At 39.6% G+C, this 26,514-nt stretch overlaps 1 protein-coding gene across 18 annotated transcripts in view; it reads left to right on the top strand.

Moving 5' to 3' along the window:
- CHL1 (cell adhesion molecule L1 like) overlaps nt 1–26,514 on the top strand; it is a 218,951-nt gene that overhangs the window by 53,780 nt on the left and 138,657 nt on the right. For 4 of the 18 annotated variants that reach the window (XM_059161525.1, XM_059161519.1, XM_059161530.1 and 1 more), the window contains exon 2: nt 15,906–15,943. The exons of 8 other annotated variants lie outside the window; for them this stretch is intronic. The gene's annotated coding sequence lies outside the window, so the exon portion shown is untranslated. Of the gene's footprint in view, nt 1–4,366; nt 4,463–15,905; nt 15,944–26,514 lie in introns of all 18 variants that reach the window. 6 more of the 18 variants (XM_059161520.1, XM_059161518.1, XM_059161523.1 and 3 more) reach the window with 2 other exon arrangements.

Here is a 26,514-nt window from a genome sequence, read left to right on the forward strand (position 1 = left end):
GAATATTTTGCATAAATAATGTTTCATGTTTCAAAATGATACTAAACATATCCTCTTTCTTTTCTTTTGTCCCCCCCTTTCTTTACAATGATATAATCAGAACTAACTCTGTGCCCTTGTCCAGAATTAATCATCCCTAGCCATATTTGATGTTTACACCTTTTAAATATTTATGAGCTGTTATGTTCCTTTTTTGTTGTTTACCCACTCTGGGACATTTAGAAGCCTTACATTTCTTCCTTAGCCAAGCACTCCATTCCCTTCATCATTCTCTTGGCTGTTCTTTGGACCATCTCCAATATGCATACATAATTTCAGTATTGAGGTGCCAAAAATACGTTTGTTTCAACTGGAGTCTTATTGGATTTGCTTTCACTCAAATCATGTACACAAATAAATGTGATCTCCAAGGGAGGAAAACTCGGTGAGGGCTCCAAAGGGAAGCTAGGATATATAGATAAGCTGTTAAAATGCTTTAGGACGATTTTAAATCACTAGGGAAATGGCATCTGAAAATCAAATGATCCCAGAATGAACAGTGTGTGGAAAATTGTTTGTGAGCCCAGGTTTGTGATCCTTTTGCAGTTTTTTGTTGTAACTGTGAGCCTGTTGGTTTTTAAGATTTTGATGGGGTTGGATTCAGTCTTACAGCCATTTCTTAATTTTTAAATTTACTGTTTCTCTCTCGGTAATTTCAGAAGGCAGAGTCCTTTATCAGTAGAAAAACAGTCACGATTTCATTGCAGAGAGAAGACTGAAGTAAAATGACCACTCTCATATTCAAGACAAAGAGACACTGAAACCCAGGACAACTTGCATAGTCTTTTTAAATAAATGGACACTTTGGATCTTATATTGTTATTTAAAAGGATTCAAGTAGTAACATGACACACTGCACAAATAAGATATCCATGAAATTATGTAGTGCAACCAAACAAATGACTTACAGTGAAATCCATTGAGGAGAGAAAATTGTGTTTTCTCAACAAAATGCCATTTTTGCCCTAAGGCAATTCATGTTGGGGGAAAATACCATGTATAACATTGACACAAATCATAGGCATCTCCCCCTAAACAGCATTTTTTTATTGAATTGCACATGTGTGCAAATATTTGAGGCCTCAGAGAAGAAACAAACCAATGACATACATCACTGCGATCACCAGCCGAACTGGGGAGGGCAGCGAGAGCAGACACATTTCAGAGCCCAGTGATGAAGCTGAGAATCCAGAAGTAAATCAGAGGTTCTGATCAAAGGCTAATTTAGCCTATCATAAATGATCCTACAGTGGAAGGAAGCCTCATGCACAACAGATCAAAGATTAGTGCCTCTGCATACACCACAACACTCACTGCAAAGAGGCAAGAGAAAGCAGGAGAAGGAAGGGGAAGGAAGAAATACATCAAAACATCTTAAGCATCCTGTGCAATACAGTCTCCCTTTCTTAGTACAGCATACGTTGCTGCTCTAAACATGGCGGCCAGGGACCCCTTCAGATCACTCCATTCGTAACTTCAGGGGAAAATACCCAGTAGTGCAATTGCTGGTTCATAGGGTAGAGCTCTGTTTTCAAGTTCTTGAGGAACCTCCACCCTGTTTTCCAGAATGGCTGCACCAGCTTGCATTCCCCCCAACAGTCTGAGAGGGTTCCCCTTTTTCTGCATCCTCACCAACATCTGTTGTTTCCTGACTTGTTAATTTTAGCCATTTTGACTGGTATGAGGTGGTATCTCATTGTGGTTTTAATTTGTACTGGGGAAGTGGGCTTGGAAGAGTAACACAGTTCCACTTTTTAGCAACTTGACTTACATTTCTTTAATCCACATTTTAGAAGTTTCTATTATCTTAGATTAAATATTATAGCACACATTTCTTCTGCTAAAAGGCCTTTAAAGTGTTTCGGTGGGACATTTAATTTCCCATTATGGCTGGTTTCTCAAATCATTCCCTTTGTAATTGTCACAATTTTACAGTCCTATTTAAAATGAATTTAGTTTTCCAACTAAAAATATCAAGCTGAGTTAGGAATTGAAATCTAAGGACTGTAAAATAAAATGATAAAAAATGAGGTTTCAAGCCAAAGTTTTCAACCATTACATCTAGAAAGACCACTAAAATTGTTTTCTACTTCCCTTATTAAATACATAAGAATTCTTCTAAAGTTATTTTGGTCAAAATAAAATTTTATAAAATTTCTAAATCCAGAAAGAGGAAAATGATTTATTTTATACCTTGTTAGTTATTTACATATGTAAATACTTGTTTTGATTGGGACATCTTTACACTTCACTTAAATTACAGTCGTTTCAGCTTTGCAAAGTTTACTATTGACCATATTTTGTTAAATGTTTAATCTTTTTTGTAGTGTCACAGATGAAGAAAAAATACAGATATGTATTTTTTCTGTTTGGTATTTTAAAACCTCACTGCTTTGTTTTGCTTGATTAACAGTCTAAGTGCTTTTGTGTTTATCTATATCTTTACCCTTAAGGGATACGTATTAAATGAATTAACTAGGTAGCCTAAGTGCTCCTGTCACCACACTACAGGTTAGAAAATGGAGATGTGGACCAACTCAAGGTCAATTGCTTATTTACTGAATTGGAATTTCATTTTCTTCCCCCCAACTTTTGGACTAGTACACCCTTCACAGTGCCTCACAGGTTTTCAAATGTACTCTAGACCCCAGTCAACTGAAAGGAAGCTTGCAAACCCCGACATGAATTAGGTCATTAAATTGGTTAATCATTATCTGATTGGTTTGAAAGATTGTAGCATTAAATAGTATTTCACGTTGATTTCCCTTGCTATTTTTTCTTACAATATTTCCCACTTAGTCAGCCTCTGTATGGATATGCTTTTCATTTTTGAGTGCCCAATTAATCATGCCTTCATGTTGGATGGAAGACCGATTAGCATGGATTAATTAAGGTAATGAAATAATTATAGTTATTATGATATAACTATATAGTAACCACCATTAGTATGGCATAATTATCTAGTGGTTATGAGTGTGTGGTTGGATCTGATTTAAGTGGGCTTGAATTTGACCTTCAGTGTATATACTATTAATGGGTGCTCTTGCAAGTTAATCTCCTCAAGCCTTAGTTTTTTCATCAGTAAAGACGAGATGATAATACTTAGAATTTTTTTTATTAGATAAAGTATTTCACTGTATTAAATTTTATACATGGTAAAAGCTCCATAGTTATTACTAACATTACCATTACAGCCCTGGTCATAAGGGGGTATATATATCAAATTATGAGGCAGGCATGTTCCCATAGCCCCATAGTTCCCATAGCTCTAGAGGTGGGACAGGTAATGCAGATTTGGTCACTATGGACTCTGAGAAACAATCTGAAGGGTTTGAAGTGGCAGGGGTGGGGGGTGGGAGGTTGGGGTACCAGGTGGTGGGTATTAGAGAGGGCATTGATTACATGGAGCACTGGGTGTGGTGAAAAAATAATGAATACTGTTATGCTGAAAATAAATAAATTAATTAAAAAAATTTGATCATGAGGATCCCTGGAGATTTAGTAAACTCAAGCTGGAGTAACAGCTGGTCACAGCAAATGATGCCGCATATAAGCAAGACAGAAACAACAGTAAAGCAAGATAGCTTTGATGGTGTTTGGGTTCCTGAATCCAGAGGTCCGTGGGTCTATTTCTCCCTCTGCTTTAACTCTAGGTTTTGTTTGTAGGCCAATAAATCCTGCTTAATGAAGTTAGTTTGTTTTGGATTTTTGTGACCCACCAATGGAATCCAATAATACAGTATCTTAAGAAACACATTTCTTCATCCTTCAGTTAACATTTAGTACTCCCAACAGTCTTATTACTTTTTTATTTACATGCTTATTTTCTCTCTTTCCCTTACTAAAATGTAAGCTCAATTTGGACAAAAACTTGTAACATTTTTCTTCAGGTTTGAGAAAATCCCTACCACCTCATAGGCGCTCCGTAATTATCAGGTGAGTGAATGGATGAAGGGAGAAAGGAAGGAATAGTCTTGAAAAAAAAAAAAAACTGCTCTCTGATCAAAATTGTATCCATATCCTTTCCTGAATAGATTAAGTATCGATGCACTTTTAACATTTTTTAGTACTTTACATGATATTGTATGCATTTTAAGGTTGTTAGTATCATCCCCATTTTACAGAGGAGAAAACGGAGGGACCGTGAGTTAAAGTCACAGTGGTAGACTCTGTAATGTCCTGTCCCGATCAGTCTATGAGAACCAGTTGCTCCCCATCCTGCTTGGAACGCTGCCAGCAGCCATTCCTCACCAGTCACCTCCCAACCCATCAGGTTGCCTCCACTGAAGAGAGTACTCCCTTGCTCAAGGTCATGTCTCCTTTCCAGGGCAGCCCACATCTAAGGCCTGGTGTGGAGGGATAGAATCCCAACTCAGGACGGCTCTAAGGATCATGCCCACCCCAGAACTCCCCTCCCTATAAGGTAGGCTGAGACCTCTCTCGACTCTGAATTACAGCTGTACTTCTCCCTTTTGTCCAGTTCACCTTCCTTCCTATCCGTTCCCCGTCTTTGATCTCCAATCCCTCATTAACAGACCAGGGTCTGCTTCTCAGGGAAACCAGCCTGCTGTGGTGACTTGTGACCATCCCTGTCCCAGCTCGCGAGGAGGCCAGTCTCTGAGGACATAAAGTAGGGTGAGACCTGTCAGAGCTGGGAGAAGTTGAGCTCTGCAGTCTGAGTGGAGAAAGGACTAGGCCTTCTCTAGGGTCTTGAGGATGACAACTTCCTGTGTTCCAGGAACACAGGAAGCTGGAACACAGAAAGCTGGAAGGAAAGAGGCCTGAGCAGGTGGTGGGCACCACATCATGCAGGGCTGTATAGAACATGCAAAGAAGTTAGACTTGTATTTTTAATTGTTTCCGCTCTTCTTTCTGCTCATGCACCAACATCTGCCTTCTTCTGTCTCTAGCTACAATGGGTCTGCCCTCTGGGGCCCATTTCTGCCCTCTGAAATTTTACCAGAATTTTTTTTTTTTTCCTTTCAGAATGCTATTCATAGGCCCTTTCATTCTTAACCTTCTCACTGGCTTCCTACTATAATTACGGTCTCAAAAAGCAGTTGTTTTCTGGGGAAAAGGATGTTTTGAACTACTTGTTGTGACTTAGTTAATTGTGTATAGTTTAAAAAATTCTTTCTTTATCTACTGAAAAGACTATAGTTCCGGTTGTTATGATTCAAAGGCAGCAGGGAAGATTTCTTAGAGTTTCATATGGTTGTGAAAACATTTTCAGACATTTTCAGTGATCATGGTTTATACCACATTGATTTACAATGTGGGGGTCATTCAAGTGGCCCTTGAAATTCAGTAACTTCTAGGTCATAGAGGAGCACAGATGAGTACCATACCATCTTTGTGTTTGGTAACTGGTGGGATGTGTATGTAGGTGTGTGTGTGTGTGTGTGTGTGTGTGTACACACACACACACACACACACACACACACTATCTTGGTATCCTGTCCGGAAGAAGTCTAAAGGCTAAGGGTTTTCTTTTATTTGGGCAAGTGTCAAAGTGTGGTAGAAGCAACATGGTATCTGCTGTCTGGAAGATGTAGAGATAAGGGGCCATACATGTGCTGCAAACCTTCTTTTCTTTCTTTTTTTTTTAAAGATTTTATATATGTATTTGGCTCAAAGAGAGACACAGAGAGAGGGCACAGGCTGGGGGATTGGCAGGCAGAGAGAGAAACAGGCTCCCCGCTGAGCTGGGGAGGCCAACATAGGGCTCGATCCCAGGACCCCAGGATTATGACCTGAGCCAAAAGCAGACACTTAAATGACTGAGCCCCCCAGGTAACCCCCAGGCCATATTTTCTTGCATGATTTTTCCACAGTGTTTCTCGACAACTTAGAACAGTAGTTCTCGGGGCGCCTGGGTGGCTCAGTGGGTTAAACCGCTGCCTTCAACTCAGGTCATGATCTCAGGGTCCTGGGATCGAGCCCCGCATCGGGCTCTCTGCTCAGCAGGGAGCCTGCTTCCTCCTCTCTCTCTGCCTGCCTCTCTGCCTACGTGTGATCTCTCTCTGTCAAATAAATAAATAAAATCTTTAAAAAAAAAAAAAAAAAAAAAAAAAAAAGAACAGTAGTTCTCAGCTTTGACTGCCTGTAATAATTACCTGTGGCACTTTTCAGATTTAAGGTTCTCTGGGACAATCTTACAAAACTGTAGCTGGAGCCCAGATAGCTATTTTGTGGTGGCGGCGGTGGTGGTGGTGGTGGTTGCTCTTTTCAACGTACACCTGTGATTCTTTTAGACTGTGAGGGTTGAGAAGCATGAGTCTATTCAAATGTCTAAAAACAGGTGTCTGTGGGGGCACCTGGGTGGCTCAGAGGGTTAAAGCCTCTGCCTTTAGCTCAGGTCATGATCCCGGGGTCCTGGGATCGAGCCCCGCATTGGGCTCTCTGCTCAGTAGGGAGCCTGCTTCCTCCTCTCTCTCTCTGCCTGCCTCTCTGCCTACTTGTGATTTCTCACTGTCAAATAAATAAATAAAATCTTTAAAAAAAAATAAAAGTGTCTGTGGATCAAGGAGTTCTTCCTTTGTCTACTGACATACTTACAACTTTAAAAATTCCAGAGATTCATGTTCTCATTTCCAAAAGAACGGTGAATTATCTAGAATGACACAGCAACCGTTCATCAATAATGCTTTTGCCTCATTGCTTTCTTTGGGCTGCTGCTTAGAAGTAAAGACATGTTAAACAAAGGAACAGGGTTCCAGACCTCTGTGTGTGTCTCTGTGTGCATGATGGAGAGAAGAACCCACAAAGGAGAAGCAGTATTCATGAATGCAATTAAAAATGCAGTGGAACTTTGATCAGTATTTTCTACCCTCGTTTTTTGTTCAACGTCCACATCAACATGTCTCCCACCGGAGCATGTAATTCCAGCGATAGCACAGCAAAGCAGAGCTGCTCCTTCTGACAGATGTATGGTTGTTTCACGACTCTGAGGGATAACTTCACGTGGAATTACAGTGAGTGGTTCTCCATCGAGCTGCACAGTACAGCACTCTGGCTTTGGATGTAGGGAAGAAGGCCTCAGAGCAGTGGTTTTCAACCAAGGATGATTTTGTCTGTGAGGGGACGTTTAGTAGTATCTAGAGAACATTTTTGGTTGTCACAACTGGGGTGGGGAATGGGACTGTTGCTACTGATATCTAGTGATTAGAGTCCTGTTTTCTGTGCACAGGACAGACTCCTACAAAAAAAGGAATGATCCTTCCCAAAACGTCCATCATGCTGAGGTTGAGAAACCCTGGCTTATGTGTACTAGCTGTCTTGCCCCCATGACCCAATGTAATTATGGAGGTCAGGACAGGAACCTTGTCTGTTTTTTTGGTTTTGTGTTTCCAGTATCTAGAACAGCACATGGTACACAGTCATTGCTGAGTATATTTTTTGGATGACTGAATGAGCGAATTGTTTGAGCTGGACAACCTTGTATCACTGCCCTGGAATCTAGGTGAATGGGAACTGCATTAGGAGCCAGAATTGAGTCTTGCCTATCTCTGTGGTTGTCCCTACGTGGAAATTCTATTTCAAGGGGGTCCTAGGATATAGGTGATTAAAGATGTCTCTGTGGATTTTCCATGGTGCCTGCCATTCTCTAGTTTATTTTTCCTTGAAGTTTTCCCTACTGGGTAGCTTCAGTATCTTGAGGCTTTGTGTCCCTCTTAACATGGGGACAGTATCTTTAATCAGTTCAGTATATCCTAAATTATGGGATAGATACCACTGATGAGATATAAGGTGATCAGAGTTATTCTACGATTGAATATCATTAAATAATAGACCTAGTATAAAGCAAACATTTATTTCATTTATATATTTTTTTCTGGTACTTCAGCTAGTTTTGTGCTCGCATTTTTTAACACTTTGCTGTGTCTTTTCATGAAAAGAGTCCAGACCTCAAAATCTGGGAGTCCTCTGGTCACAATGTCTTTTTAAAACTTAATTGGCTAGGATGCCTGGGTGGCTCAGGGGGTTAAAGCCTCTGCCTTCAGCTCAGGTCATGATCTCAGGGTCCTGGGATGGGGCCCTGAATCGGGTTCTCTGCTCAGCAGGGAGCCTGCTTCCCCCTCTCTCTCTGCCTGCCTCTCTGCCTGCTTGTGATCTCTGTCTGTCAAATAAATAAATTAAAAAAAAAAAAACTTAATTGGCTGTGTTTCATTATATTTATTTTCATGTAAAATGGTGATGATTTCCCTTTTATAGTTGTGAGAGAACATACTATCTTAAGATATTTTTATTTAAGTAGGAAAGTCAGCTAAAAATCCATACAGGTAATGCATGTTTATGGAACACATCATGAGCATATCATTCGAAGGGACTGAGAAACATTGAAGTTGTTTCATTTCATTCATTTTCTCATCTTGAAAAGATAGTTTTGGGAAACACCAAGAGCCTCGGAGAGAAGCAGCTTGTTCTAAGGGTGGGTGGACAGATTGGTGGAGGCCTCTTGGGAGATGACTAGGAATGCTAGAAAGGGGCAGCCCCCCAGGAGGGATCAAGTGCAGAAAGAACATGTAGGGCCCTTTGAAAAGCCACCTGCTGCTGACTTCTTCCCACGCGGCTGACTGTCCAGGCAGCACCGACGTCACTCCTGGTTCCAGAGGCCTGGGAGAGTGAGAGGGAGTATTGTTTCATAGGGGCAGTCAGTCTTTCTATTATGAATCATGGAACATGAATCGTGCGTCACAGGTTCTCATAGCAGGCCTCCGCGGCCCTTCAGTGCCACCGTGCTCTTGGGTCTTGAAGACCTTCGCACTGCCACCCAGTGTGTGGTCACCAACCTCTACTTCCTCTTCTCGAATAGGGGAGGCGTCTTTCTCCTGAGGCTTTTGAGTTTATGTTTCTATAATTGCAAACCTGGGGTTAGGAATTTGCATCTCTTTCTCTCCCTTTTGCCTTGTGGAACCACAGACAACAAAATCTCATCCTTTTCCTATGACCTTCAGATGTTTGAAGAGAGGTTTTATGTCTTACTTGCTTCATCTGTTTCCAGGAAGGCAGAATCATCCCTAGCTCTTTCAACTTTTCTCCCCGTGATTTAGTGCTAGTCCCTCCTCCCATCTGGAGAGCTTGCCTCTGAATAAGCTCACTTGGTCTGAATCAGTTTTAAATCCAAGCACTTAGACCTGGATACAACTTAGGAGAGGTTTCCTGAGCGGAATAAAATAAAGTGTACCTATCACATCCTGGATTCTAGGTACCATACTTCTTTTACCTAGGCTCACCGAATTTTTGGCAATTTCATCACATTGTTGGTTAACAAACTCTTTCTTTTTCATATTACAGTTATGCCAAAACCTTCTTTATTTTAAACTTTTGGCAACAGCTTTCTAATAATGTGTGATTATGTGTGTTATGGAGGGGGGCAGGGGAGGGGGCGAGGATAGGAGTTCCAGGGACGTGGGAGAGAACTGCTAAGTACCAAGAGAAGTAGGAAATTTGAAAATATGAAATATTGGACACCAAGTTCAAGCTCGGCACAGATTGTATTTTTCCTTACCCTGTGTAAAGGGAGTGTTTCTCGAGGTTTCGTCTCTGAGTCACTTAATATCAGCAGCATCTTATCTGAGAGGCTCTGCCTGAGTACCACCGCCCCCATGTTCTCTTATTCACCTTTGCTTGCCGTTGCTCTACTAGAATAGATTTCTGTTCCTAGTTCTTATCACTATCTACATTTTATATATTTTTATTTATGGATTAAAACAGTTTATAAAAGCAGGGACTTTTTTTCACCACTCTATTTGTAAGACTTAACACACAGCATAATATTTGTCACAATGAGTTTACTAAATGAATAACTGAGTAAGTAAAAGAATGATTTGGGTGTTAATTACATATGCAGATTCCTGGACCCCCCCACTGTACCTCTTGAATTAGAATTTCTGATAGTGGGGTCCAGGACTCCAGGGATTCATTTGTATGCTAAAATTTTAGCATAGCTGTTTTTGCATAAGTTCACACAACATTCAGTACACCAGACCCAAAAACAAAGTATAAAGAGCACGTTTTTGAAATCTTGAAAAATGGCCATCTACCTTTACATTCTTTTTTTTTAAGATTTCATTTATTTATTTATTTGACAGACAGAGATCACAAGTAGGCAGAGAGACAGGCAGAGAGGGGTAGGGGAAGCAGGCTCCTTGCTAGGAGAAAGCCAGATGTGGGGCTCAATCCTAGGACCCTGAGATCATCACCTAAGCTGAAGGTGCCCCACTGAGCCACCCAGGTGCCCCCTACCTTTACACTCTTAAAAGAAGAGTGCCTCTATCAAGGCATTAGTATATGACCATTTAGATCTTAAACTTTTAGGCATTTGCATGTTACTGAGCACTTGAGGATCACTACCTCCCAAACCATAACATTTGCTATAATGCAGGTTTGTTATTTAAGGAGATGGAAGGAACTTAGTAAAATCTTGGTTTGACTCCAAAGCCACCGTACCTTGATCGTTCATGCTAACTTCTTAAATCCCATTCCATTGCCAGTATGACATCAGAGCTCTGTACATACGTGGATACTGCAGACTACTGTAGCTTACGGAACAAGTCCCAGGTAGATCATTTAAAAATGTCACCCCATAGACACAGCTGGGTTCTCGTTTATGAAACTCGTTCTAAATGCTTATCTCAGAAATCCAATGCATAGTGGGAAGGAAAAAATCTGCTTCAAGCCTTTTCATGGAAGGAGAAATTCTTATTTTCCTATAAACTTCATTACTAATAAAATAAGGGAGAAGAGCAATAAGAAACAAATAAGATTAAGAAAGCCAAAATGGTTTTTAAATTAAGTTATTCTTCTCAGACTTTTCTATGAGACAGCAGCAGCTCTGCAACTACCAGTTTATTGGAAGTCAGCCTGGGTTTTTTTTGAGTTTGAGACAGTTTGAGAAGCCTTTATGTCTGCCCCACTTTTAACTTATTAAATTAATTATAGTTAATTTGTTTTTCAGAAGTAAATGAGAATCATATGAATGACGAGCCTAAGCTGTTAAATCCCACAATGGTTTGGTCACTTAGTTCTGCCTCCCAGATAGCTGGACAAGGGCACATTCTAAGTTTTTACCTTTGATCATTGTACAAAAAGAAAGTCCAATATTGCATAATATAAGCATAATGAAGAGAAAATTGTCTACACCATTACTCAGTGCAGCTGTCCACTGAAACACTGTCTGTTGAGCATGATGTTTACATAATTTTTACCTTCAGGTGAACTCTTGGGTCTTAGTGAAGTAAGGAGGAAGAGAAGCAGAGAAAAAGAGGAAGGAGAGGAAAGTACTTAGGGAGGGAATAAGAAAAAGAGAGAAGGAGGGAAAAAGAAAGAGGAGGAAGAATACAATATTCAGAAAATGAGGGGTGCCTGGGTGGCTCAGTGGGTTAAGCCGCTGCCTTCGGCTCAGGTCATGATCTCAGGGTCCTGGGATCGAGTCCCGCATCGGGCTCTCTGCTCAGCAGGGAGCCTGCTTCCTCCTCTCTCTCTCTCTCTGCCTGCCTCTCTGCCTACTTGTAATCTCCGTCTGTCAAATAAAATAAATAAAATCTTAAAAAAAAAAAAAAGAAAATGGTATTATTTTTCCTTCATGATGCATCATGTGATAGGAAAAGCCAGTTACTACTAAAATTAAGCATTGAACTGAGGATAAAAAATCATATTCCATCCTTGGATTTCATATTCAGTAGGTGTGTGCCTTCAAAAGATCACAAATTTATTGATTTCTTACTTGTAAAATATATGATTTGGAGCTAAATGATACTGAAGAAACATTCCATCCTTAAAACTCTGTGGCCCTTTGATTTTTAATATATCTGTCAAATTTGAAACACGATCAATAAAACACTTAAAATGTAAGTCACAAAGTTAAGGGTTGGCTGTAAAGGAGCTAAATCAGTATTTATAAGAAGAAATAATTGTGAATAAAATGATAATAATTGTGAAGAACAATTATTGTTGTACTATAATTCAATCTTTAGTATTCTTTTTTACATCTGTCTTTTTTTTTTTAAGTTTTTATTTATTTATTTGACAGAGATCACACATAGCCAGAGAGGCAGGCAGAGAGAGGAGGGGGGAAGCAGGCTCCCTGGTGAGCAGAGAGTCTGATATGGGGCTCAACCCCAGGACTCTGGGACCATGACCTGAGCTGAAGGCAGAGGCTTTAACCCACTGAGCCACCCAGGAGCCCCTAATCTTTAGTATTTTAATAAGAAATTAAGCAATATATGTTATAAATAAATTCTTTAAGTCAGTAATTTAGTTTGAGAGTTTTAACAGCTTGAGTATATTCACAGCTAAGATCTATGGTAGATATGGGGCTGGTATCATGCATTTACTTATTTTTGTTTTATTTTATAATTTTATTTTATTTATGTTATTTATTTATTTATTTATTATGTACCCCAATGTTCATAGCAGTAACATCCACAATAACTTAACTGTGGATGGTATCACACATTCACATGCAAAGGAGGGAGGCATCAGGAGAGGTACAAGACAATAGGGAGAGGAGGAGACTGGAGTACTGGCGAAAACAGCCTCTTCCAAAACTGGAATGTTCTGCTCAGCTCTGGAAGATTGGTGCCATGTGTCAAAGCAGGACTTGTCTTGTCAAACTTTCTACGTTTTTAATAATAAAAAGGACAGAAATTTGAATTTTATTGTCCATGCTCCTAGTGTTTAAGAAATGGACTCTGGGGAGCCTGGGAGGCTCGGCTGGTTAGGCATCTGACTCTTGATTTCAGCTCAGGTCATGATCTCTGGGTTGTGGGATTGAGCCTCCAAGTTGGGCTCTGCACTGTTGCTCTCTGTCTCTGTCTTTCTCTCTCTCTTAAAAAAAAAAAAAAAAAAAAAAAAAAAAAGGAGGAAGGAAGGAAAAGGCAGGTAGAAAGGAAGTTAGGAAAGGAAAGGAAGGAAGGAAGGAAGAAAGGAAGAAGAAGGAAGGGAAGGAAAGAAAGAAAAGAAGAAAAGAAAGAAAAGGAGGGAAGTAGGAAGGAAAGAAAGTAAGAAACGGAAGCTAATGGGACGCTTGGCTGGCTCAGTCGGAAGAGCTTGTGACTCAGTCTCACCATCATGAGTTCAAGTCCCACGTTGGGTGTATAGATTTCTTAAACAAACAAACAAACTTAAAAAATGGAAAGAAAGAAAAGGAGAGGAGAGGAAGAAGAAGGGAAAGGGAAAGGAAAGGAGAGGAAACTAATTTAAGGCTCCATAAAACCCAGTGTGCAAGCTAAACAAAAGGCACCGATGTGCAGTTTGTTGCCTTTGGTTCTAGGGTCTGTGGAGGTGCCTTCTACTCATTCAGCTACCAGGTGAACTACTGTCAGCTGTCACCCTTAATGACAGCTTTGTAATGATCTCAGTTAGATATTTAAAGATTGGCCGTCCCTGTGGACTTGAGAATGACCGAGACGTGAAGATAGTATACATGCCATGCAAAGTGAAGGAAGTTTGGAGACTAGATTTTTTTGCAGATTTCTCTGCTAAAGGAGTTTCTCCCAAGCAGAATCCAGAAGCTCTGGGACCTACGCTCCTTAGAACAGAAATGAGCTGCTCCATTAACCTGCTTCTGTCCACTCTAGTGCTCGGAGACTAATAGTGATTCATCACATGAACTTCTAGCCATCTGAAAGAGCTAATTCAGACTCATCCCCAGGGTGGTATTGATGCATTAACAGGTTATGGCTCTTGGAGTAGTTAATAAAGGGGGGGAAAAAAGCTAATAGACTTGCTGAACAGTTAACTGAAAATTTCTCATTTATACCATGATGGTTCTGAATTTTGCCAGCTACTTCTCTGTACCACTGTGTCATCTTTCTTGTTTGTTATTTTGTTTCTCTTAAGGAAGAATAATGTTAGAGGAAGGAAACGTTCATTTGTTATTATTGGAAACCTCCAATAATAAGATGTGCTACACAGAACAATCATGAGAGGTCCCTGGTTTCCAGCTTGGATTTGTCACTGCTCCAGATCACTCACACATCTATATATTTGTTTTTCTGTCTAGCTAAGATTTACTCACATAATTGGTTTTATTGAGTCCATTTTCTCAAAGATGAGAATTATATGACATTTTTTATTTATGCATGTATTTGCTTTTCTGCATCTTTTGAATTTTTGCAGTTCTTGGAACATAGAGAATGTGCACCGTATTTGTGTTGGCTTAGTGGATGGCGAAAGAGTGATTTTAATGATGCCACATATTTTTTACTTTGTTCATAGCTAAACATAGTTGTGTAAGGCACACCGTTTGAATGGGTCCATGTGCAGTGCCAGATAGGGGTAGCACAAAGTGCTAATATTGATTTGGAAAAAGTGAGCTTTTCTTATGTGTTCCTTTCCAGCAATTGTCTTACCTAAGATAGATAGTATCAGTAAGCTGCACTATCACTGTGTAGGACAGAGTTGCAAAAACGCCCCACAGTTTTTTATTTTAGTTTTTTCCCCTTGGGTGCTTTGCTTTAGCTCTGCCATTCAGACCTTAATATAAGGATAACCAATTAGTAGTTAAATGAGTTGAGTGACTCTTTTTATGTACTGTATTCAAATGACACTAAATTCATTGCCACATGAATAGGACGTGTGAATTATTTCTTTATGCACTTTTAAAACAAGCCCACACAGTTAATGATACCGTTCATAACCCCTGCCTTTATTGCTCTTTACTATACCTTGGGAATCATTCTGAAAATGGACTCGTAGAGCTCCTATTAATATTGCAGGAGAAAAAAGAACTCAGAAGTAATAAGAATGTATAGTTTTTCAAATAAATAGAAAGGGAGAAGTAGTTTTGAACATAATACTCGAATGGAACAACAATGAGAACACTTGCTGGCAATTTACATCTTTGATAACGCATGACTATTAAACTAACAAAATGTGCCTGTCCTATATCATTTCTGCATCGTATAGATGTATGTTGTGGACCTACTATGTGCCATACATTAAGATTGCCAAGGTAAACTCTCACTTCCTATCTTTGAGATTTAGACTTGGGAGCTTTTGGGGAGACGCAAAGTCAATGTTCATTATTTGACTCTCAGAATGAATGATCCTTGGTCTTTTAACAGAGGACATTCTAATTAATAATATAGTCTTGGGGTTGTAGGAAAAATGTGTCATTCTGGAAAACAAAGACCTTCTGTCTCTTTTCATACAGGGCCATTTGCATAAAAGAGCAGACCACGCTATGTGAATTACACTTCTACATCTCCATGTAAACATTCCTTTCCAGTTATTGCTTCCTGGTCAGCAATCCTGAGCACTTTGAAGAGTCATAAGTTTGGGTTTTGGGAAAGAACTACAGGGAAATACACCTTCTGTAGTTGAATATTTGCCACTTAATGATGTTATTATTTAGTAGTTGTTATTTAGTAAATTTGCCACTTAATGGTGTTTAATGGAAGCATCATGCCTAATGTTGACTGTGACTACTCTGACTGCCTCTAAGACAGCCATTTCCTCGGTTCATGTACCTTGTGCCAGGAACTGTGTTGATCTCTTATTTGCATGACACACCATTATTTAATTGACCAGTGGTTTGGCAAACTAGCTAATAGAGTAGCCTGCTGAAGTCTATGTTCTGGCTCCCATACTTGCTAGTTGTATGGACTTGACCAAATAGTTTAACATTTCTGTGTCTCACTAACCTCATCTGTAACTGAGACAATGGCGATATTTCCCCGATAGTTTTTTATGAGATTAAATCAGATAATACCCATTAATGCAACACACTGTAAGCATTCAATAAAGTTTGCTATAACATTTATGTAATATCACTCGATTAATATTTGCTATGATATTTTTACATCACTTACTGGTCACCAAAGAAGTATCCTTTTTTTTTAATTGTTTTCTTTTTCTAGATAAGGAAGTGGGCTTCACCTAACTTCTTTCATCAAAGGTACTGTATTTCTGAGTTTAAATGCAAATCTGACTGATCTGATGCAAGCACAGAAGAATGATGATATGTGGTGGGAAGAGCATGGGCCCGTGCCTGGATGTTTCTAGAATTCCGTACAATAATATATTATACTCAGATTCATTCAACACCTGTGGGGAGAGGCATGGGAAATATACTGCCAGAATCTTGTAAGTATTCACAGTGAAGCAGAAGGTTTAATGAGGTGGGATTGTAAGGTTTTAAAAACTTGATGGTTGCTGTAAGATAGGAGTGGAACCAAGTGAGAGGTGGTAAGTTTGGATCAGCATTCTAGGAGTCTTCTAAAATGGAAGAGATTTCTCTTCAGGATTCATGGTTCTTGAAATCTCTTGAAACTTGATAAAAATAATATGGCTTCTAAGAAAAACAAACAACTTCATGAGGAGAAACAGAAATGAAACCGGTGGGTATTTGAAGTGGGGGTGTTGGTTCTGGGTCTGTGCAGCTTGTCTTCTAGGAGCAGATCATATTCTTAAGGGCAGTTGTGAAAAGGTCTATAAAATCTGCTAAGTTCAGTAACCATGGCCAACTGTGATGTACAGTACCCCTGGTCAAATATAAATGCTTAGGGAAAGATCCTTCTTTCTTACAGCTGGAAGAATTATGTAGCTGAATCAGGACTTGGTACCAAGAGCTGTGTCAGCGATAGGAAAGCAGGCTCTGCTTAAGCGTCTGCCCCGTTGGACCTATAGGTGGCGCTGATGGGCACCTTTAGCAAGGACACCAGCGAAGGACAAATGGAGCTCTGTCTTTACCAGGGGCAGCTTTGGAATTTCTACTTGGGGGAGGTTCAGTGTCAGCAATCTAATGAGGAAGGGTAGGGGCTGACCTTGAAGCTTTATCTGCCTAGCAGGCATGCTATTTTCACTTAGATTGTAAATTTCTTTGGGATGCCCAGTGGTTGATGGTGATTGTGAAATTAATCCCTTTCTTCAGGGTACAAGTTGGCATCGTAACTGTTTTTTCTTTATAAGCCCTGGCTTTGGTGCCAGTAACCTCAGGATGGAAGCTTGCTTTGTGGTGTAGGAGCTGAAAGCTTTTCCTTTCTTTTCTTCTAGGTTCTTTTGCTGGTCTAATAATTAAGTTGAGCTAAGATAGAAAAACGAATTTAACTTCATACATATGGGAGCCCCATAGACAAATATGAGACTCACAGGCAGTCAGACAATTGAGGCTTGTATACTGTCCTGAGTTGAGAGGGGGTCGGGTTCTGGGCTTCAAAGGGGAGGAAGACAATTCATGGGAAAATGAGAAGAGCACATGTTTGGTAAATAGATATTTGCCCTGTCATGCATGTTAGTCTTTCTGATATTGAAAGTTTCTCTGACAATAACTCTGTCTTTCTGGTACAAACCCTCTATCTAAATTCTTTGAGGCATGGGGTGCCTGGGTGGCTCAGTGGATTAAGCCTCTGCCTTCGGCTTAGGTCATGATCTCAGGGTGCTGGAATTGAGCCCTGCTTCTCCCTCTTCTTCTATCCTACCCCCGCCCCCTTGTGTTCACTCTCTCTTCTTCTTTCTCAAATGAATAAATACAATCTTAAAAAAAAAAAATTCTCTTAGGCAGTTAAGGGAGAGGCAAAACAAACAAAAACAAAAACTCTTCCTGAGGCTGCTGGGTCTTCATGGTTTTTAGCGCAGATTAATCCACATGCCAACATGGTACATTTTGGGGTGGTATGTGCTACTGGCCCTCAGTGGCAACCTATCTGATAGAGACCGTGTGGTTTTGCGGCATTAGGGGCTTAGGATGGGATCAAGTTTTATTTTCATTTAGAACAATAAGGTAAGAGCAAATGGGATAGTCTTCGAACACATGTGAGCTTGTTGTGAATTCTTTAACCTATCAGAGGTGGGCATGGATGTGTTCTAAATCTGCAAGGCAACACCTCCAGAGTTTACTCATATCATAACACACAGTTACTTATTCCCATTATAACAAAAATAGGTATTAAAACAATAGTTACTAATCCGAGTTGTTCTCTGATTATCTTAGGATCCAGTGATGTAGAATGATTATTTGAGCACCACCCCCGCAAACTCATATGTTGATATTATTTGGAGGTGGGCACTTTGGGAGGTGGTTCAGTCCTAAGTGGCGAGCCCCCATGAATGAGGTGAGCGTCCTTATAAGAAAGACATCCGAGAGCTCGCTCGCCCTTTCTGCTGTGGGCGGACCCAGCAAAAAGGCAGCTGTGAACCAGGAAGCCGGTTCCCATCAGGCACTTCATCTGCTCCTGCCTTGATCTCGGGCTGCCCAGCCTCTGGAACTGTGAGAAGTACATTTCTATTGCTTATAAGCCACCCACTCTGTGATACTCTGTTGTAGCAGCCTGAACGGACTGAGACATCCAGGAGAGGATCTCAGCCTTCCCCTACTTGAAATGGTAGGAAGTGAGTCTGCTGGGAGCTGGCTGATCGCAGAGCCCGTGCGAGCGTCCCTGTAGCATTTACCGGCATAATTTGTCCTCATTCCTTTTCATATTGGCGCATCTAGTTCCTTGCATTTATTCATCTGTTGCTTCTACTTTATAGTAAGGACTCTGCTCTATTTTCTGCTCCTTCGATGTATACAGCAGGATGTAAAGAAGTGCCTGTTGACGAACTGAACAGCTAAGTGATACCATTTTGGTTAAGGCAGTTTTACTTGGCAGCAATATCTCTTTTTGAAATTATGCTGAGAAGGACTGTCTTGCCATTATTTCCCTGGTGATCTCTGGGCATCGAATATAATGAGAATTTCTTTCCTTGCCCTGGTAGCAACTTCCTTTGCATAAGATCTATAAATTAACCACTGGGAGGTGATTTAAGCCTTAGGGCGGGTTGGGATTATTCATTTTCCTCTATTTTGTGTTCATATTTTAATTCCTGTTTACTTCTCCTTAATGTTGGATGCCTTCCTTAATAAATTTTTGGTACTGAGATGCTTCTAGTGGCTGATATTACCTTAAAATTATGAGAATTTTTTGTTATTATTTTGTGAGAAGAAAATTAAAACTCAAAGCATGATCTGTAAAATCTCTTCTCTTTACATGATATGTAAAATCCTATAAAAGGATGTTGAGTGGGAATTCATATTTTTGTTGTTGTGGATCCCAAGTTGGTAATTAGAGTTCACAGCTCAAAACATAGAGACCAGCTAATCTTTAGTAAGAGAGGAACAAAATCTTAATAAAGAGAGAAATAAAACCTTAGAGCCAGAATCTTCCTCAGAGGCTTCCTAAGAACCCAAAGAGGTCAGAGTTCCTCAGCATTACCAGCTGTCCTGCTTGTGTACACAAAAATTTGGAGGCAGGAAGATGAGAGTGGCTCTCTGAAATTGTGTAAATTATGCATTGTTTGTGGTAAGAGTCCCCCCACCCCATAGCACCTTTCCTTATGCAAAGTCAGGTGAAGGGGTCTGACTTGATTCTTTGAACAGGTTGATGTGCCTGAGAGATGGGACCCTGGTAATGTGTTCCCTGAATCACTGGTGGACTTCCTGGCCTGTGGCTGTGTGGCTGTGGGCAGGGCAGGAGAGATCTGGGAGTGGTCATAGGATGGGCCAGTGGAGCAGCTCCTACTTTTACCTTTGGATCCAGCAGGGGTGCATGCAGGTCTGTAGATCAACTAGACCCCCGGAGTAAGTGGCTGGTTGTGAGCTCTTCTTGTGGGTGCCTCACCTAAGGGGGTTGCTAAGAGTGCTGTGACACTCTGGGACGCTTCGAGATCCTTCCGGGATCAGGAATGAGGGGCAGACATGGGGTGGGAGCGGATGGAGGGGAAAGTGCCTGGGGCTGGTGCAGGGGCCGACCCAACGGGCAATCAGGCTGGAAGTGACAGTTGGAATTCCAAGATGCTACAGAAAGAGGAAGAATAAAACAGGAGACGGCATTCTTCTCCTCATTTAATAAATTCCATCCAGCCTTAATTCTGGACAGAAATGAGGAAGGAGAGAGCATTTTGAGTCAGCCTAAATTTTAGTGATAAAAAGTGACATGAGGCTTATGGAACAACAAGATATCCCAGAAGGATGGGAAAGGTGAATTTGGCAAAAGAGTGTTGAAAGCCACGTTTGACGAAAAAAGGGAAATCATTTCAGGCTAATGCTCTACCTGAGGCGAGGATCCTTGATCAACCAATTTCAGCGGGATTGGAGAACTCCACGAGGCCTCCTATTTTATTTTCCCTGAATGTCGACCCTTGTGCCCACTGATTATTTCTAGCCGGTCCTAGGCAGAGAGGTTGTCAGGGAGATTGCAGAAACCTGCTTGATACATTTACCACATGGGAAATTCTCATGAGATGAAATGAAGGGAATTTGTGAGGGTAGAGAAAAACTGTCAAGATTTTTAATTTTGAATGGACATCGGCATCCATTGAAGCCAGGGATGCAGAGCTGCAAAAGCTGATATATTCATGCTAAGCTGTGGAAATCAGGAAACATGCGATATGGTTATCTGACAGATAGATTCAGAGGAGCAGTGGAGAGAGGAAAGGGAAATCAAAGTGAACATTGATGAATGTGGGGAGGAGTATTGGGCATCGAGCACGCATCCTGCTTCTTCCTTTTAATATGCGTGCTGTGTTTGAAGCCCTCTTATGAAAAGTCATCTTTCATGTTAAGTGGGGATCATGTTTTTGTGACAATTCTATTTGGTAGTCATATCTCTAGCTATTAAAAATAGCATTGTGATAAAACCCTGTTTTGATATCTGCTGACTGAAGTCATATGGTAGATGTTTTCTGCACTGTAGCACGATTTCAACAGAATTGGGGAAATAAAATTTTTATACTCCTAAATAGTGTGCATGTAAATAGTTTTATCAATTGCTATAAATACAGGGGACTCTTATTTCTACTATTTACTTTATTAATGGATTAATGAAAATTAATTTTCATTGTTTTTATGCTTTACCATAATATTGCTACTGTTATTTAAAACATGTTTTCATTATACAAGCACATGTATGCAATGTAAAAAAATATTGCGAGAATTACTTATGCTTTTGAAAGTCTCAGAGTGTGTCTACATTTCTGTTATAGTTGTTGCTGTAATTCTCTTATTATGTCGCTCTTTACAGAATTTGCACAGACTCTTCTGTACTCTTCAAGTCTTAGGAGTACTGACAGACATATTTCCAATTCATAATTTTGTTTGCTTTTCTTCTTATCCACACACAGTTCTTTGTCATTTCTGAATGGACTTTATGATCTTCTTCCACATCCTAGGTTTAGTAATGTGTGCATTTCTAGTTCATAAATTTTAAGCCTTCTTCCATTATCCGTTTCCTCTTTCCTCTCAGAAACATTTCAAGAGCACAGACTTCTTTTGTTACAAGGCACTATTTTTTTTGGTTCTGTGGAAATACAGAAGATGAATTGGACGTAGATTCTTCCCTCATGTAGGTTATGTAGTAAGTTAGTGCATGAACCGTGGCACTTTCAATGTCCAGTAGCCCCAAGCAAAAGAGAATTTTAGGTCTCATAACTAGAAAGACTACAGAGTTGTTTACATTGTGGAAACAAATTACAAGATCAGGTAAGAGTTTCTATTGAAATAGTTCAAAAGCAATAGTCAGCACATTTTGTGGCATAAGTTCCAAAGATGAACTGACTGCTGGGCTTCTACTCCCAAGCTGATCTGTCCTATCATTCATTTAGTCATTCTTACACCTATTACTTTCTGAACTCTAAGACTTGCCAGACATTGGTGCTGGGGATATAGAGGTAAGTAAGACAAATTTCTGTCTTTAGAGGAGTTATAGTATAATATCGGGAGGTAACAAACAGCCCAGCCAATAAAGAGGTAATAAAGTGTCAGATGGTGATAACTTCCTATTAAAAGTGAGGACATGGGCCATTGTTAGACAGGCTAGCCAAGGAAAGCCTCGTGAAAGTGGTGACCTTGGATCAGAGATTTGAATGACGGGCAGCTCTGTGAAGATCTGGGAAGGAGCCATTCAAGTGAAGGGAGCAGCAGCTGCAAAGCCTGTAGGAAAGCAGGAACTTAGCAAATATTCTAACGACAGTGAGGAGTTCATTGTTTGTTTTCTGTTAGTTTTTGTTTTTGACTGGGTATAAAATAGCTAGAATTTGCTCAGTGGATTTTTCATGGCCACAAAAAAAAAAAAAGAGTTTGCCCCTCCTTTGAGCATATTACTACACCCTCTGAAAGTGGTTACTTTGCACCACCCTGGCCAACAGAGAATTTCTTGTCTAGGAACCTGAATCAATGTGTTTTTAGTTTAGTTGTCTCCTACACAGGTATTTAAGCTCTTTAATTCCCTAGAGGAAATTACCATTCCCGAACTTAATTACTTTACCTCTGTTACCTCCTTTTTTTTAAAAAAAGTATTTACTTATTGGGGAGAGGGTAGAGAGAGGAAGAGGGAAAGAATCCCAAGCCGACTGGGTGCTGAGCAGGGAGCCACAGAGCTCCATCTCACAACCCTGAGATCCTGACCAGACCGGAAACCAAGAGTCAGACACTTAACAGACTGAGTCCCCCAGGCAACCCTATTATCTCCTTTAATGTTATTCAGCAGCTGGGTTCTTTAGACCTTTATTGTTTTACCATTAAGTGTGATCAATATTGGCTTGGCGCTAAATTCAGCATATTCACATTCTTCCCTGTCTGTTCCTTCTCCTATTGCTTCTGTGGATAGAAAAAAAAAAAAATCACATATGTTATGAAATTATCATGTCCACAAGTTTGAGGTCAAGTTTGTATTCTATCATAATAACTCCTTTAAAAATTTAGCCATGTTAATATGGATGCTTTTTGTTGTTAAATTATAATCTTCCTGTCTATTTTTAAACTAGAGGTGGCAGGTGGAGAGATGGTAACATGCATGGATGTGTCTCCTAACTACTCCTTACTACTCTTGCCCATATTGTAGTTCTCCAGACTGTACCCAGAGCGTCTTTCTGAAACACAAATCTGACCACACCACCTTTCTGATTAAAATTGCTTTCTGTTTCTTTTTGGGTAAAGACAAGCTCTTTACATGGTTTACAAGGTGTCAATAATACGGACCAGGATCAACTTTGACCAAATTCACCCTCTCTTTACTAGTTCCCATACACTGACCTTTTCTCCCTCACACTCTCCAGGCCCTCCCAACCACAGAGCCTTTGCACGTGATCATCTGTCTGTTCTCTACACTTTCTTCCCTCTTTGCTGAACCAGCTCCTGCACATCCTATATCTCATGTCAATGGTAACTTCACTAGAGTCATCTTTCCTAGGTGGATCAGTCTTCTCCCTCTAAAATTATACCCCTTGTCTCTCCTTCTTAGCATTTATCATATTTTCAGCTTTAACTTATTTGCATGTGTGTCTATTTATCCCATGTGAATGTAAGTTTCATGGCAATTGGAATAATATCTATATTTGGTTATCATTTTATCCCATGGTTTAGCCCAGGGCTTGGCACATGGTAGGTCCTTAATAAATGTTTGTGGTGTAAAGAAACAAAGGTAAATGAGTAAAAATAAATGTAAAAATGAATGAATGTCTATACTAGATCTACTCAATAAAACTTCATTCAATGATGGAAATGTTCTATATCTGTATTGTCCATTATGTTCATCTCTAGCCCCATGTGGCTGTTGAGTACTTTCCATGTGATTACTGTGACTGAAAAAATAAGTTTTAAATTATCTTTCATTTTAACTAATTTAAATTTAAAAAACTATATGTGGCTAGTATACATATATACCATATACATATATACTAGTATGCATATATACCATAGTATACATATATAGTATGTATATCTAGCAGAGTAGCTAGTATACATATATATCATATCATAAAGTGCAAATCTAGAAAGAGTATGATATCACATGCAATTTCTTTTCTTTTTTTTTAAAGATTTTTTTTTATTTTATTATTTATTTGACAGAGAGAGATGACAAGCAGGCAGAGAGGCAGGCAGAGAGAGAGGCAGAGAGAGAGGAGGAAGCAGGCTCCCCGACGAGCAGAGAGCCCGATGCGGGGCTCGATCCCAGGACCCTGAGATCATGACCTGCGCTGAAGGCAGCAGCTTAACCCACTGAGCCACCCAGGCGCCCCTCACATGCAATTTCTAATCCCTGTAAAACATTGTACATTCACACACACACACACGTTAATATTCAAACATATTACTATTTCAATATAAATATGTTTGCTTAAGATAAACCATCCTCAAATTAGAACATTCAAAACAAACAGAACAGATATGCCCACTATTCAGACAAGTTACATGAGAAAAGATGTGACTTTCAAGTTAATCTACTTACAATCCTCTAAACCCAGATGCTGCACTGGAATTTCCTGCTATATTGTTAGTTGCAGTTTTTTCACTCTAGTGTGAGTTGAGTTCACATTAACATCACCAAATAATTCCCTTCTTATAAGCAGCACATTGTTTGGTTTCTCCTAACATGATTTTGAAAATTTAAATAGAATAATTTTGACCATTTTCAGGAACATTTAAGACATCTGCAGTTGGATGGGGCGCCTGGGTGGCTCAGTGGGTTAAGCCTCTGCTTTCGGCTCAGGTCATGGTCCCAGGGTCCTGGGATTGAGTCCCGCATCTGGCTCCCTGCTCAGCAGGAAGCCTGCTTCCTCCTCTCTCTCTCTCTCTGCCTGCCTCTCTGCCTACTTGTGATTTCTGTCTGTCAAATAAATAAATAAAAATCTTTAAAAAAAAAAAAAAAAAGACATCTGCAGTTGGAAAATTGCTTCCAGTTTGTGAAGTACAAGGTATATTCTGCCTTAATCAATGCACAATTTTTTCTTGTTTCTTTTATTTGTATGAGGATTTACCCAATTCGATAATATGCAAGAAATATTATTAATGCTATATTGACTTCTTACACTTTCCATTCTGGTGGACCATGCATATTGCTTATCCTCAGCATTTTTATGAAATAAGAAACAGTACCTTCCATTTCTAAGTAAGCAATGTAGACAGTGAGTTCTGTTAGCATGGACTCTAGTCTTGTTCACCACTGTATCTTCAGTGCCTCCTGGCACTAGGCTTATAGTAGGCATTTAATTCTTAAACAACTTGTGGCTTGTAATTATTCTGTCCACTTACTAATGATGAAACTGTCCCTTAGATTGGAGAGGGTGTGGGAATCAATGACTGCCCAAGTTTACATGCCATTGAGTGGTAGGGCTGGGCCCAACTCTTAATCATTGTATGACTTATCATCTAGTATCATACTAACATTTTATGGATTTATTTTTCTATATCAAAATGATTTGTTATTTAAACTTTATATTCATTGGTCAGATATCCGTTGTCAGCTTGAAAAAATAAATCCATAGTGTATAGGACAGAAGCAGATATCCTTCTTATTTCCAGTTATATTATAGGTGCTTTTAACATATGTATTATTTCTATTGCTGTGTATTGATGACAACAGTGGTTTATGAAAAAAATTTTATCTCTGTGAAAAAAAAAAGTCTTATAAATTATTTTAGTTGCTATGTAGAATGACAAAATTTTGCCCATCATAGTGAAATACTTAGTACTTTGCTGCAGAGTGAGCTAGCAGATGGTTTCTAGGATGTCGTGACAGGGAACAGTGAATACTTAGGGACCACTTGTTTGCCTTTTTCCAGTAGTGAAATTTTTTAATGTATTAGTAGTCTAATAGTTTTTATGTATTCATAAAAATATTGAATGGAAATTTGAACCTTTACTTGTTGTAATTGAAAAAAAGGCCATTACTGTTATTCAAAAGGATAGTTCTTAGTCTGAAAAGAACACTAGTTTAAAGATAAACTTATGTAAAAGGAAGGGTATGTAAAACATAAACACTGTGAGCAATTATAATGATACTATTAGTTGAGTGTATAAATTATATGCCAGGCAATTTTCTAAGTATTTTGATTGTTAACTCTTTTAATCCTTAAAACACTATTATTCTGGGACACCTGGGTGGCTCGGTGGGTTAAAGCCTCTGCCTTCGGCTCAGGTCCTGATCCCAGGGTCCTGGGATTGAGCCCCCCACATCGGGCTCTCTGCTCAGCAGGGAGCCTGCTTCCTCTTCTCTCTCTGCCTCTCTGCCTACATGTGATCTCTGTCTGTCAAATAAATAAATGAAAATCTTAAAAAAAAAACAACACTATTATTTCTTTCTAGTAGATTTTTTAAAAATGAGAATTCAAAAGTTTATGAGGGTAATTCATGTTCTGAAAACTACTAATAAGAGGAGTTGGGGCTGAAGACTTACTAGTCTCCAAATCTAAATCACTGATTTATACCATTCTTTTAAAAATTACTTAAAATAATCACATATTCATTGACATGTTTACTTTTATAATATATTTTCCCTACCAATCTAAAGTGTTGTGAAGGTAAAGATTATGTATGTTTAATTCACCATTCTTTTTAACATACATATATATGATGTGTATACTTCATAGATACTCAAGAAAATATGTTGAATGAAACATCTTGAGTTCTGAAGGCTGACATCATCAAAACATTAACATTGTTACAGCCTTTCTTTAGAGACTTTCTGGGAGGTTGGGGATGGAGAAGGGCAGAAT

This window comes from Mustela lutreola, chromosome 2 (genome assembly GCF_030435805.1).
Source record: "Mustela lutreola isolate mMusLut2 chromosome 2, mMusLut2.pri, whole genome shotgun sequence".
Lineage (NCBI taxonomy): Eukaryota > Metazoa > Chordata > Mammalia > Carnivora > Mustelidae > Mustela > Mustela lutreola.